At 35.8% G+C, this 13,309-nt stretch overlaps 1 protein-coding gene across 7 annotated transcripts in view; it reads right to left on the bottom strand.

Annotated features, from left to right (window-relative positions):
* The window catches only part of LOC6638305 (kazrin), a 54,017-nt gene that overhangs the window by 40,060 nt on the left and 648 nt on the right, over window positions 1–13,309 (bottom strand). For all 7 annotated transcript variants that reach the window (XM_002061236.4, XM_023176559.2, XM_023176558.2 and 4 more), the window contains exon 2: window positions 13,220–13,300. The gene's annotated coding sequence lies outside the window, so the exon portion shown is untranslated. The remainder of the gene's footprint in view (window positions 1–13,219; window positions 13,301–13,309) is intronic.

Consider the following 13,309-nt stretch of genomic DNA (forward strand, 5'->3'; position numbering starts at 1 on the left):
TTTAATAAAAGTAGAGAATTTTCACAAACAACCACAACACACAGCATGAGAGGAAAAGCCATATAAAGATGGTAAAAATATTTGCAACCCATTCAGGTGAGCCTGAAGTCAGCCATCTAACTTGTTGCGCTGCCAATTTTCAATTGTTGAGACTGCAGAGGTTTTTATATACATACATACATATGTGTGTGAAGAGGGCATCAGCGGCGGCTGAGATGAAGTTGAAGAGGACATACAAACATCTAAGCTATGCCTGTGAAATTCTCATTTAAAATGTGCGCCATAAGTACGCATTACACACACTCAATTTCCGTTTTCCATTTTATGCCAAACGCCAACGCCGACGCCGACGCCACCAACTCCAGTTCCAGTGCCAACTTCATCGCGTGCTCCTCTTCACCAGGCCTGGCATGAATGAAGAGCTCGAGGTTCAGTTTGGATGCTGCTGCTGCTGCTCTTGCTTATCAAATTCCCTTCAGCATTCCCATTATCCAACTACAAACATACACACACACACAGACACAGCCACACTCCTGTACACACTCACTTTCAGACATATGTCGGCATTTTATACGTTCCCGGCATTTTGCGGACTCCTGCAACGTATGCCTCCTTCTCTCTCTCTCTCTTTCTCTTCTACCCTTCTCACTCTTTCCGTTTGCCGTCGTTAATGCCACGCTTGGGGCAGCTTCCTTGGAGGTGTGCATTACACATTACATTATCCTCCACATCCTGTTGCTTCTGTGTTGCTTGCCTTGCAAAATTTAACTCAGAAATATCATACTCTTCCATGGAACCAATTAAATTGCATTTTCATAGACATATTGCATACTTAAATGCATCCCAAACCCATTTCTTGATGGCAAACAGTTGAAATCTTTTGGAATTTCAACAATTGTGTTACATCAAATAATTGTAATTAAATTAAATAAATACCTACAACACTTTGGAGTAGTTTATCAGTCTTTTTTTCTGTTCTTAACTTCAAAGGACGTTTTGGAGTAGTTTATCAGTTATTTTTCTCTGTTCTTAACTTCAAAGGACATTTGGAAAATTGTTGAAATTTTAACAATCACGTGTTTTGCTATTCCATATGAAAATTATTGCCATTCCTTTAATCTTCTTAAAAAGGCACCTAAGAGAAATTTGAGAGTGTATTGAAAATTTCTTTATTACTTTATTTTATTTCTACTAAATGAACATCTTTGGCCAAATTAATTTCTTTTCAGAAAGCTCTCTTTTGTTTATACATTTATGTATGTAATTCCACACGTTTAAACAATTTTTATCCATTAATATCATAAAATTTTTCTTTAAACACACTGGATATAATTTGTTTGTAACCCATAAGTTAAACAAGATCTATGCAAAGGGTAGGGATTCTAGAACTATCGCGACCTTCTAGTAGTCTCCTCCAATGACTCTTTGTATTATTGTAATACCAACGCTAAAACTAGTTGCGAATCATTAAAATAAAGTGAAGTAAGTAGAAGAGAGAAATTAGCTACTTTAGGACAAGTTACCCTAGTAACGACCCAAGAAGCATTTTATAGAATTTCCGATAGCAAATCTTTTTCGAATCCCTTTTCTGATTATATAGTCATAAATGAGTTCGTTCTGTAATTGTAAACGACTCCTTTGTCGGGAGAAAATGGTATCCTAGCCATGACTGCTCTTGATAACCCCTGCTTTTAATCAGCTTCGACTGCTTTTCGAGTCATATGTTCAATCACCAGCGATAAGCTTTATCACCTAATCGGATGTGACACATTCTAGAATTACATTTTGTATTGTGTTCGATTCGTAATAGGATCTTATTTTAATCCAGAAAGATTCTATTTGAAGTCGTGTTTGAATCAAGTAAGGAAATATAACTACTTAAACTAACAAGCAGGCTCAAAATAGATTCTGTTAAAACAATCTTCAATATCATGGGTAGGAAATTATAAAAAATTTACATAAGCAATTGAGGACACAACTTAGATACATAAAAAAGGATATTGTAGGCTCTAGGTTACATTCTCTAGATTCTGTCAGCCTAAACCATTTTTTGATTACAAGTAAATTAAGCAAATGTTCATGACTTGGGCTCTTTAACTTTAAAATTTTACTAACTATGTATAAATCTCGTTCAAACTTTATTAACAATTTTTCTTCTGGTTCAAACTTCTTCCTATTTATCAGAACTGATTTAATTATCCAGCAATTGTTTTATCTATAATTATCTCAAACTTAAACTATTTTGATTATAAACCTATCTTTCCCATCCTATTTCTCGTATTTCTTTTGGAGTACGTTTTGATATCACAAAACAGACAAAATACCTTTCATTGGTCTTTCCAGTTAAAAACAAACTTTTTTCCTTTTTGGAAATTTTAGCATTTCAAACCAATTCCGAAACCCTCTGTCTTTAATTAATTGCCAAAGATTTATCCATCAATATGCTGTATCTGTATGTGTATTTTAGGACAAATAAATGATCATTTAGATGCGAGTCCTCCCAATATATGCTTCACATAATCATTCGTAAGGTGCTCAAAGACAAGTATCATGATTTTGGGATAGAGCCTGCAAATTGCATTTCCACATTAGACATAAAGCCCAGCCGAATGGGAGGGAGTCACTGTCACTGAACAACCATTTCGATGCAGCCTAAATGGGTAAAATTCATGGAGTGAATGGTACCCGTAGGACTTGCTACGCTATTTGTGGCCATTGGGGAGGCTAAAGGAGGGAGTATTGTGGGTAATAGGATTTTATCCAACAGTTGCAGTACATTTCAATTAGTGGCCACTCGCCACGCACAGATGTGAGGTAAGTTCCACTGCGTTCCGCTACGTTTGTTCTGAGCCCAATAAAGAGACCCAGAGAGAGAGAGAGAGAAATTTGGGCCATTTAATTTGGGTGGAACATGATGCATTTTGTTGAAAATTCCATTCGGTCAAGGCATGTGTGTCCATGTGTGTGTATGTGTGTGTATAGGTGCTCCCTGGAGGATTATGCAACATTAATGTTGAGCAGAAAGCAATTTTTCAATTTTAGTTTTTTGTTGCCGAAAATAACATTAAAGTCCCATAATATCGTAAAAGAAAGTACTTTCACCTTTTTATCTATGTATCAAAGAAAAAAAAGAAAGAAAATTCCCGTCTGCTGCCACAAAGCAAACACCAGCCAGACAGACAGACAAGAAAGACCAAAAAGGACATATGAACAGACCCAGAAAGAGGGAGAGAGAGAGACAGACAGACTGGACCTGCTACTGGCTTTATGGCTTTCCAATCGCTTCCTGCTGCTGCTCCCGATGCTTTTTGTTTGCTTGTGTTTTTTTTTTTGTTTTTTTTGTCGTCGGAGACTTTTTTTTGCTGTGTTGAAACGTCCTTTGTCGTGCTAATGGAATTGCTTCAATGCTGATGGATTTTTTATGGTCGAATTGGGCCGTGGCTTGTTCAGGAGGGGAAAAACAAAAACAAAACAAAACTCTGAGAACGAAAAACAAAAATACTGAAAAATTTTCCTCTAACGAAGTTTTTTTTTGCCCCCTGCACTTCGCCACTTTTATGGTTATTTGTCAATAATAATGAGTGTTTTTTATTGAATCTGATGGCTGCATAAATCTACATATATTTAAGTATATAGAAAAAAGAAAGAGGCACAAAAAGTAAAGGTAGAAAAGTCAATTTACCCAGTAAGACAATTGCCCAAAAAGTGTCAAGCTGCAAAGGGTGAGAGAGAGGGATGCAGAGAGAGAGAGTGGAGGGTGACAAGAAAGTTTTTGGGGGGTGAAGAATTTCCAATATTTTTTGGGCGTTTGGGCGGAAAACCGTTCTCTTTTTTAAGAGATGCTTGGGATTCAATACATCAAACGAAATTAAAACCATCCTAGACAGGCAATGTGGCACAGTGGTATGAAATGCATAGATAATGTAGCAAATTCCTTAGTGCATATAAGAGAAGAATTTCCCAGTTGGTTTTGCACCACTGTGCAGGCTTGTATAATGAACAGCATTGACACCCGAAACAGTTCGCATGGGGACCAAAGCGGGCGCCATAGAGCGTTGGGCAGGACACGTGTCGACGCGCTGCAGGGATACTTATGGCTGGCAGGATGAAAGGTTTCTGTGCACGCCACAAGGAGCCTTTAACCGAAAATGTCACTCAAATAAAACTAAAACAGAAAAGTGCTACCCAGAAAATACCAGGAAAATAGCATAGCATAGCGAAAATATGCCAAACACGAAAGCTACTCAGAAGAATACCCCGAAGGGCCCCAATAAAAAAACAAAAAAAGAAAGGAAACTCCTAAAGAACTATCCACTGCAATAGGGCAGAGACTGTTGCTTCCATGTGCTCCAGGTTGGTTTGGTTTTTTTTTTGTTGATGTTATTGCTCAATTTAGTCCATTGGCTTCAGTTTGGCCCCTGGCCGATATGAGAGACAATTACTCATGGATTATACTCGACTCGACTCTTCATGGTGGCGCTAGGTCACTCCCCTCGATGTGCAGCTGTCTCTAAAGGGAGCAGGAACAGGAGCACAACCAGGACTGGGGTTGAAAGTGCATGACACACAATTCCTGTTGTTGTTGGTGCTGTTGTTGTTGTGCAGGGCACACCTCCTCCTCGTCGTTCTCCTTCTCCCACCTCGTTAACCATTTACATGCATATGTGAACCTTTGCCATGGGACCACCAAAAATTGTTTTTGTGGTTTTAACTGGATGGTTTATGGTTACACATTTTCTGCTTTTACCTTTCAGGCTTTTTTGTTTTTGCTTTGACATCGTTTTCCATGCCATCCAATCTAATAAATGAGTGTGCGGTATGTGTTTGTGTGCGTGTGTACTCTGTGGGGTGTAGACCAAAAACAGGAGTGTGGGGAGGGGGAAGGCGAAGAGACCGTATTGAAGTTCGACGAACACGTGGTCAACATGGTAGCAAGGCAAAATCAGTTTCACTTGCCCTCAATAAAAACGAGTTCTTGGTAAATTGCCAACATTTAAAGGATATGTCATCCAGGAATTAGGTATTTAAGCCCGAAAAACGAAAACAGAAATGGAATATTAAACAAAAGAACTTAAAACAAATGGAATATTTGAATAAGTTAACAAAAGCATCAATACTTCAAGGTGTTAAAGCTCAAAGTCTTTCACTAATTGGAAAGGCTTTAGTTGAAACTAAAGCCTTAACTTAGCATAAAGAAACTATTTTAAATTTAATTTTCTTAGTTGTTTTCTTCACATATTTATTTTTGACCCATTTGACCACACAAATGTATATAATTATATATCAACAACAAATTGAAACCTTTTACAAATGATTCTCCTGAATCGTGGTATTCCGTGAAATGACTACCGACTGCAAGTTGCCCCACCCCCTTATATGGACGCACCTGACTAAGCCTTTTATTTATATGTAGGTTAATATCCGGGCAAGTCGAATTGAATTTCCCCCACTTAGCTTATTGGACTTTTATGTTCCGTTTGGCTCTTGGGCAGTTTCTTATTTCCTGTAAATTCTTTGCTCAACTTATAACGAGCATTACATAAGTCTCTCTCTCTCTCTAGATAGATACTTTAATATTAATACAAAGGGCATTTCTTGTTTTAGCCTGTTCTGTATTCCATGTTCCTGTGGTGGAAGAATAGAAAGATGTCATCTTTTAGAAAATATTTATGGACATCACGCAGAGCATTTTATTGACATTCATGACATAACTTTCTAAATTAATTAAGAGACTACTGATGTGCTTTAATATAAATAAGCTTCATAGAATATAGTTGAAAGAGACACACAATTTGTTTGGCTCTATTTTGGTCAGTTTACTGATAGACTGATCTAATTTGAATAATTTTAGGAATGCTAAACAAAGTTTGCTGAGATTTTCTAAATGATGTAACTAAATTCTCTGTTACAAGAATGTTTTCATATGAAAAATCGAATAAGTAGAGAAAGGAAAACTGTGTAGAAAATTTAACCCAAGTCGCAATGACTTTTCTGAGTTTTTGATTTTTAATTTTAAGCAAAACTTTGCGAGACAAAATTAGTCAAACTTAGAAAGATCAAACTTTATTCAGCTTTAAATATTTATGATTCTAAAGAATCTTTTGGCATTTTTAATCGACTTTTGATTTGTCACAAAAAGTTTAACTTAAATGTTGTAGCTTATTTTATATTTTTAAATGTCAACTACCCAAACAAATATTTAAAAGTTTATTGGTAGAAATAAACAACTACAAAACTGAGTAGTTTACGAAACTCATATTCAATTCATGATGTTTATGATTAGTTTCTTAAATCTGTCTTTATTTCTTGCAGAACGAAAAAGTTAACATTAACAATACTTTTTCTAAATATTTTTATTACATTAATTTATAAATTAAATCACTTTCTGTAAGTTCCATTAATATTTACAAACTTAACTTGTTTAAAAGATTTCTACAAAGTTTCCCAACATACTGTTGAATTGAAAACAATTCACATATTTAAGTGACAGTTTGTCTACCCAAAAAGTTTCTAAAATTTCTCTTTATCACAGAGAAAGTCAAAGGTAAAAACAAAATGTTGAAAAATTAATGTTTAAATTAAGAGTTCCGATTTTTTTTTTATTTGTCCACCATCACATTGAAATGATACAATTTCTCATCAGACCAATTAAATGTAAATTAAAATATAAATTCCTCAACTTGCCGTCTAGCGAACTGGAATGACCAAATGTGAACATTTTCAATGTCAGTCAGTTGGTCAGTTCAGTTGTGGCAAAGTCGTCCGACTTCTACTACGACTTTGACTTCGACAAACATTAAATGATGCGAGACCGTGAGCAAGTAAACGAAAATGAAAGCAAAAACAACCAGAGCAAGAAATCACAACCCACGCAGAGAAGAGCATCAGCAGAATCGTCAAAGTTGCCAAAGAGCAGCGAAGCGTCAAGAGTAATCATTATAAAGACACACAAACAGAGAGAGACTCAAACTAGACAGCTTGGTAACATTTCTAAAGTTATGGACTCCTAAGTACCCAGTATTATGATCAAAGACGGTGGAAATGAGATACATTTGCTCCCAAAAGTATGCAATACCCCGCTAATAATTCGATTTTTGAAGCATGTAAAAACGGATGAAAAATCGAGCATTGCTTGTACACAATTTTTAAGTTGCAATGCATACGAAGTTCAAAACTTTTTGCAAAACTGGAACACTTGCAGCCCGTTGCATACTTAAAGGAGCTAATGGTTCCCCATTTCACAGTCGTAGATCCTCCCAAAAGCAGTTCAGATTTGAGAATAATTGAATAGAATGAATCAACGGTAGTAATTGAGGACCAGAAGTGGTGTTAGGCGTCCTTGTCCCCTAAGGTATACAATAGGAAATTGAAACAATCATTTTTTGAAAAGTTTTCGATTTTTCTGTATCCAAAAAAACAGTCCTAGTTGCTTATGGATAATATTTCAGCAATAGAACATTCAAAAACATATAAAATTAAAAAAAAATTACTTTGCATACTTTGAGGGTCATCAAAGAGAACTAAACAAGACTTAATCATTCCACAAAGACTCTAGTGTCAACTCTAGAGTGACTATTAAATTAAAATATACAGCTATTTTAGCATTCTTCGATGCTGAATACACCCATTTTACTTTATCCCATGTTTAATGGGTATCGACAAAAGCTTTTCTCGGGGTGTTGTTGCCCCCACGCCGCATTCAACATAAGTGAATGAAAATGAAAAAAAATAATGCTGGTGGCACACAAGTTACGTGATCTGAATGATAAACTCGGGCTCAGAATCAAGCGGCTGACTGACAAGTGGGTGGACTGGCCAGACACCTAAACAAAAGTACAGAAAAAAAAATAAATAGAAAGAGAAAGAGAACTCTGAATTAAATAAATTTATATTGTTTGTTGCTGTTTGCTGCTTCCCATTCGCTTTTTCTATTCCATCCACCCACCCACTTCACCCCAAACAATTTTTCCCTCTTAGTTTTGGCTTAGTGGTCGAATCTGAAATTAATTAAATTGTCACTGGATAACAACAACAACAACAGCAACAATAACTGCGAATGAAAATCAAATTGTTTCGCACTGTGATTTCCTGCCATGATGACAACATTAGAAAATCTCTTTTCCTTTTTATATACATTTTTACAGCTTTAATGAGGCAACCAGCTGCCGCTTTTTTTGCTTTTGTCAAAGGTCAGGGGCAACAATCTGAGGCCAAAACAAAAAACAATAAAAAAATATAATTAATTTTTTAATTAAAAGAAATGAAATGTTTCTATGACATCTGTTAGAAAATATGTCTACAACAAAGAGATTAGTCTACATGATCACAAAATTCAAATCATCAAGAAAAAATTTCTGAATTAAGTGAATTATGAGTTGATGAATCAAGTACGTAGACAGAAGAAGATATATAAATATGTATAGCTTGAGCAGCAAAACTATGACTAAATGCACTGGGTGATATAATTCTTTTATCATACGTTTTTTCATCTCACAGCAAAAGATCTAGGGATGAGTAATGGGAATAACTTTGCCCCTTAAAGTATTCAATAGGCTGGAAAAGTATTCACTGTAGTAAACAAATTGTTAACTTTTCATTGGTCTTCTATCTTGAAAATTGTCTGTAACTTATTTTTGCTTTAACGATTCTTTTATTTCATTTCGAAATTTCTTTTTTCGTTCTATGTTTAATAAAATGTTTTCTCGGACTATTTAATGCATACCTTGGGGAGAAAAGTGCTACATTTTAAAGCGCCAGAACTGCCACTGGATAAAGTAGTTAATATATAACATCATATCTATAATAGTATAGATGATTTTCATAAATGCAAAACAGACGAAAAAACCGCTGCAATCCTTTTACGAATGAGTAATTGTAATGGTGAACCTGTTACAGTAACCTGATATATGTAGAAAATAGGGCACATTTGCCCCCTAAAGTATGCAATAGACCATTTAAAAGTACAATTTTTGTACCCAATGTATTGTGGATAAATTATAATTCTTAAAGTAAACATAGTTTACATGCTAATTGTTAAGTTTCTTACCTAACAAAGAGCATACAGAATGTTATAAATTTTGAGAATACAATGAATTTTTTAGTAGCCCATAGCATACTTTAGGGTTCAAATTGAACGTCGATCCCTTTACGTGTTATTAAAGCATCAAAAAAAAGGCCTATAAATTTGATATATTCTTGTAAATGTTTGTTTGCCTGTATCTTTGTTTATTACAAGATTGCAGATGACTCAAAATATTAAAAATACTTTCAGAATTGTATCGAGACAGTTTCAAAAGTTTTTCCTAAGAATAACAGATATTTTCTATTATTTATGATTAAAACATTGACTAAACTTTTATAAGTTAATCAAGACTGTTTCAAAGGTTTTTTCTTACAGAAAGTAGGATCAGTTTTCCCCTGGAACTATGGTGAATCACTTTTTTTGTAAGAACTTTACACGCTTAAACTTTTCTGAAGCCTATGATTCGATTTCTTTATAAGGTTCATTCGTTTTCAACTATTTATACAAATAGGTTTGTTGCACCTGGTTAGAATTAGAGACACTTCAAGGCTTTTCGAGCATATGTTACGATTTACCTGGTGAATGCGCTCTACTTTCATGGATTTCAAAGAAATATCCTTTTGCAGAAACTTTCTCCTAGCAAAATTATAATTTCTCGCTCATTAAATTAGGTTGTTGGCCTTTTAGGCATCCTTCCTCTAGGTAAACGCCAACGCCTCACTATTTGTGGTTGAGTTTATCTACGCGTGAATGGGGGATAAAAAAAGGAGAAAGTTTGTCCTCGTGGCTCGAGTTGAAAGCAAAGTTTCGCTTTTGGAAAATGGCGTCGGCACATTATTAATTGCACCTAAAGAGATTACATTCACCGTGCCCAGACGGAAATGGCGGACGACTAATCACGCAACTAACATAAACTGAGGTGGGAGCCAACCATGTTGAAACTAGATCGGGAAGGTAAGACTTGGCCTGTCGACAACGCAGTTTGCACCTGCCGCCACCAACGTCTCATTTCATAGTTTTTTCTTTTCTTTTTGCACATTTTGCACGCAATCTAATTTAGTTCTGCCATCAGCCCACAGAATGCCCCACTGTTCCACTGTGCCATTTCGATAGAAAGAGAACTTTCGGGAGAGTGAAACAGGCCTTAATATGTTAATCCTCTTGCCAGAGGGATTTCATATTAGATAAGAGATTTTTGCTTGTGAAATACATAAATTTGAATTCATGTCGAAATCATAAACTTAACACAAGCTGTTTCTTTAACTTTTTTTCATCTTCTCAAAGAGTAGAGTAACGAATGCAATGCAGTGTGCAATTATTCCGAGTCTGGAGGATCTAGGGGGGGAATTGGGAGGGCTGGGGCAACAAACTCAACTTCTTGTGCACTGCTTTGCTCAAGGATACAGTGCACTTAAGCCTAGAGCTGAGGAGGACGAAGAGAGAATGAGTACTGTCAGGGATTTTGCTCGTTATATCTAGCTTTTGCCCTTCCGTTACGTTTTTTGCCTTTTCTCTCCTTTCATTCTTTTGCTTTACTATTTTTATACCCTTGCAAAAAGGGTATATTAATTTTGGTCAGAAGTGTGCAACGCATAGAAGGAAGCATCTCCGACCATATAAAGTATATATATTCTTGATCAGCATGACGAGACGAGTTCATATAGCCATGTCCGTCCGTCCGTCCGTCCGTCCGTCCGTCCGTCCGTCCGTCCGTCCGTCCGTCCGTCCGTCCGTCCGTCTGTCCGTCTGTCCGTCCGTCTGGATCAACGCAAACTCCTCCTAGACCGTTGGAGCTAGAGAGCTGAAATTTTGCATGTAGGCTTGTATATACTGCAGGCGTTGTATATCTCGGATTCAGCCGGATCGGATCACTATATCACATAGCTCCCATACAAATGGCAAAGTCACGAACAGTGACTTTTCTCAATAACTTCGTTATTTTCTGAGCTATTGTCATGAAATTTAATATTGGTGAGTTAATTACACATATAAACAACTATGCCAAATTTGATCAAAATCGGGTGCCTATATCATATAGCTCCCATAGGAACGATCTTTCGAAAACAGTGACTTTGGTGAATAACTTCGTTACTTTTGAAGCGATTGCTTTCAAATTAAACATTTGTTAGTTTAATATATCTCTTAATGACTGTGCCAAATTTGATAAGGATCGGGTAACTATATCATATAGCTCCCATAGGAACGATCGGTGGAAAACAGTGACTTTGATCAATATCTCCGTTATTTCCTATGTAGGCCGTTCTTTCGCAAACATTAGCCTTTTTAGCTTAAACGTTTTTTCACTTTGATGGCCGTTAGGTAAGGAAAGAGTTACCAAAAAAATTGCAAGGGTATACAAACTTTGACGCGGTCGAAGTTAGCCCCGGCCGTCTGGTTTTATTTTCTGTTTTCTGTTTCTTTTTTTGTTGTATTTTTTCTTTTTTTCTTCTTTTGCATGCATCTATGCATCTGTAAACTGAATAATTCATGCTTTTGTTGCAGCTCCATGCCCAGATGAGGGTTGTTTCGTGTTCGTGTTGTCGTGTCCTTGAGTAGGGTTGGGCAGACCCAAACATGGTCCATCAGAGGCAACAGGCGTTGGCGGCTCGTTTGTGCATTTGCCAGTCTCGGGGTCTTAGGTCTCCGTGTCACACAACCACCAATTCGAAAGCAATTTCTGTAGCATTAATCATTCTCTCCCCGTTCATTCAAAGCCCAACCACCAAGCCCACCCAGCCTCCCAGTTCACCACCCACACACACACACACACACATGACGCTTATCTACATCCTCGAACGAAAACCAGGCATAGGTTTGTCCCTTTTTTCATTACTTTTCTTCTTTTTTTTTTTGGATAATGTTGACAAAACGCATTCTAAGCACTTCACAATTTGCTTTTCTTTTCTTTTGTTTAGTTAACCGGACATTTACCCATTCCCAAGGAATAAAGTATCCCATCCTACTAACCAAACCATCTCTATCTGTCCTCCACCATATGTCTGTGAATGAGCTGCTGTGCTCTGATTTGAATTTTCTGTACGCACACAAAATTTGCATTGGAAATTTATGCATGAGTGGTTCAGTTCAGTTCAGTTTGGTCGGTCTGGTTTGCTTCATATGCGGTCCGGCTCCTTCTCCAGGTCCGGGTCCAAACATACATACATACTTATGTGCATCCTCTTTCCAGAGGATTTTTGTTTACTTCAGTAGCAAATCTGAGAGCACTGAAGCTTTAAATCCTCAACTGCAAGTGGCCATCACTTTGCTATTATCATTGTTTGTCTGTTGATTGCAGGAAATTTATCGTATTTCTATTTTGACAGAGCAAATTATCTGCTTTCCAGAATGTTCATTGCCCAAATAACTTTATACAAAAAGTGACATCAACTGCAGCACTCAAAAAACAAAAGATTTTCAAAAAGTTGACCATTTCATTATGCTTCTATAAAGTTTTTAAAAGACGGAATCGACCTATGTAAGTATCTGTGGTTAAATTTTTAGTAAATAATAGTTGTTTATTTTTAACTGAGTGAAGTATTCATTTATATTTTCATTCTTAAATTAAACACTAAATATGGGAAAATATGTAATATATGACTTCAAAAAACAAAGATTTTTACCTTTAAAAACCCGTTTTTACTAATGAAAGTTGAAAAACATGTAGATATTCTGTAATAAAACCTAAGATAATCTAATGATAAGATTATCTTACCAAAGCAGTTTTAAATCTGTTTTATTTTCTTTTAGTTTGTTATCAGGATCGAAGGAATATATTATGTGTCTTTAAAAAAGAAAAACCTTAGGCAAAATCACTAAAACTGCATTTCTCTTAATTTTAAATAAGTAAATTTCAAAAACTAAGTCCGAAAGGCATCAAAATACCTAGTATTATTTACTTTAGAGTAACAAGAACAAAACACTCATAAATCTTTGATTTAATTATTGATTATTTCAATTTTCCATTTAGCCATTTACTAATTAATTGATTCTTGGCTATTTTCATTTTCTAGCCACTTTAATTAGTGGTCAAAAGTTTGAGCAAAAACTTATAAAAAAGAAAATATTTGAGTAAAAAAGTTCAACATGAAGTTTTGTACAAACTTAAGTTAAATATTATGGAATAACTCTACTTCAAGGGTTGTCAAAGTTATTTTCAAACAGTTTTTTTCAAATATGTATATCTCAACTCAAACTCACCGCTAAACAATTTTTAAATCCGTTTAATAGCTTTGCTCGTAGAGTTTCTGAGTTTTTATTTTAGTTTTCAGTTATTTCAACCTGAAAAAT

Source organism: Drosophila willistoni (assembly GCF_018902025.1).
Source record: "Drosophila willistoni isolate 14030-0811.24 chromosome 2L unlocalized genomic scaffold, UCI_dwil_1.1 Seg139, whole genome shotgun sequence".
Lineage (NCBI taxonomy): Eukaryota > Metazoa > Arthropoda > Insecta > Diptera > Drosophilidae > Drosophila > Drosophila willistoni.